Source organism: Spinacia oleracea, chromosome 3 (genome assembly GCF_020520425.1).
Source record: "Spinacia oleracea cultivar Varoflay chromosome 3, BTI_SOV_V1, whole genome shotgun sequence".
NCBI lineage: Eukaryota > Viridiplantae > Streptophyta > Magnoliopsida > Caryophyllales > Amaranthaceae > Spinacia > Spinacia oleracea.
The window spans coordinates 135083449-135085770 of NC_079489.1; the positions used below are offsets into that span (position 1 = coordinate 135083449).

The 2322-nt window shown below is 32.6% G+C and overlaps 1 long non-coding RNA gene across 1 annotated transcript; it reads right to left on the minus strand.

Annotated features, from left to right (window-relative positions):
- Window positions 1–1032: 1032 nt before the first annotated feature.
- On the minus strand, window positions 1033–2036 carry LOC130469416 (uncharacterized). Its single transcript, XR_008929950.1, has 2 exons — window positions 1467–2036; window positions 1033–1367 (listed from the first exon to the last, which is right to left on the minus strand). It is a non-coding gene; the product is annotated as an uncharacterized lncRNA (long non-coding RNA).
- Window positions 2037–2322: the final 286 nt, after the last annotated feature.

Consider the following 2322-nt stretch of genomic DNA (forward strand, 5'->3'; position numbering starts at 1 on the left):
CTGACTCTTAACAATCACAATGAACTTTCTAATTAATTATAATTACATTTATTTAGAATAAAATAGCAACCCATCTTTTTTGGAAGTGAGGCCGGGCAGGTCCATCCGACAAAGAACCTCACTTGAACAAGTCATCTCCGACTACTTATTCCTCTGTCTGTCTATCTCATCATATCTCACTTGTCTTAATATGGAATTTAATTTGTTCGACTACTAGGTTAGTGCCCGTGCAATGCACGATTTTTAAGTTTTTAAAGATATTCGTAACTATTCGATTCTTTAAATGAAGAAGAAAATTATATTGCAACAAATTGACAATGCATAATACACTTTACAATTATTTACAAAAGTGGGGCAATCCCATTAGATTTGCTATTTTATACAACTTGAAGCCAAACTTACTACCAGTTAAAACATCAACCCAGCTTTGATAAAATCTCACAATTATGGACTTGAATTGAATAAGGACCTCAACCCCGTGCATATGTCCAAATGTCCAATAGCACTATAAAAACATATTCCTTCCCTAGTTTTGCTCCACACAATAAGTTAGGTTATTCGTCAAAGTATCAATAAATATAGTAGAGTACTCAAAAATCTTCTCATTACTAAGCAAGAACTTGTTTACCCGTAGACATCAGACTATTAGTATGATGTTCTTCAAATGCTTACCTTAGAAAAAATAGGAAACACAATGGGATCAAAATTTTGATATACATATAGGCCAATATTCTCCAAAGAAGAGTAAACAAATATATCAAAGGGAGTAGAATATAGCTCCAGTGCATTTTATGGTGGTTAGGATCTAATCTAGAATATCTGACTACCATAGGAAAATTACAAACAAAAAGGGGTACTTAAACCATTGAAGGAGATAAAAGGACTCTGAAATCCAACAAATTAAAATTATGGAGGGGAGACAAATGAGACATAGAAGAATTACCCAAGAGAAGGAAGTCAAGAAAATCTCCATACATCTGAAGACGACAACCATAAATCTGGAGAAGTATAGAAAACAAATACTCCAGCCTATCTTCATTAAGCATAGATGTATTAAATAATTAAATGGAACGACATAAGTGTATAATAATCTCAAGTTTCATACATCTTCAAAACAAAATATTAAATATGTATTCCGTCCAAACCCACTTCAAACTATATTGATAAATCCAATCAAAATTCCTCCAATTACTGCAAACTACTGAGTATATTGATAAATCCAATCAAAACTCAAATTTATTCCGGAAACACCGTTACAGACGACATGGACACACCTTGCTACCGCCGACTTAGCCGCCCTCGTCGTTATTCCTATTCAGAACGTCGTCCTCATATCTTTGCCAGAATCTTCTGCTATTCATCTTCACCTACAATGTTTTCAATCAAAAAAATTCAGATCGAAGGAATATTACAAAAATTAAAATTAAAATTGCTTATAATTTAAGATTACCAATTAAAAAACTTACCCATGTCAAAATAGAAAGAACTTTTATCCCATCCTCCAATTCACTCTCAAAAACAAAAAAGATTTCAAATGAAAAAAAAGTTAAAACATAAATCAGAATTCAAATAGATTCAAAATAGTACAGTTTCCATAGTGGTAGAACGTGATTACCCACATTCGAGAAATAAACTTGGAGTTCTAATTACCCAAAGCTGCCATTGGAGTTGTTCAAGAGCTGCAACAATCCGAAGTTTAAGCTACCCGAAAATCAAAAATACATAATCAATCATAGCAATTTGTTCGAGAAACAGGAAAAACTAATAAGAATTTGAGCAAAAAAATTACAAGTATTGGAGTAAATTGAATCAGTAACTTCTCGGTTTCCTTCCATGGTTTTTCCATAAAAAACTTTTAAAGCAAGGGAAATTGAAACAGTAGATCTAAAAATCCTAGGAAATAGCAATGGTCACAGCCATAAATTGGTAACTGGCCAGCGTGATTTTAAAAAAATATTGGAAAGCGTAAACGAAGAATAGAAATGACGCAAAAGAGAAGTGAGGGATGTAGGCAGTTTGGGCGGGAAAATATTGGAGGAGAGAGTGACATGTGTATAGTTTGGAGGAAAAGATGATGTCAGCGGTATTTCTTTTAGTAATAGTTATAGATACTTTTTATTTAGGAAAATTTGGTAATATTAATCCAACCTTTTGCCGATTTTTTTTTATTAAGCCCACTTACGACATATTTTTTAATAATCCCACCTTTACCACCCAACGTCTTTTATTGGGCCCAACACGTCATAAACCTATTTTTATTTATTTGTATAAATATTCTAATCTAAGATTCTATGGATGTTAGTGAATTGAAGGTGCTTATTA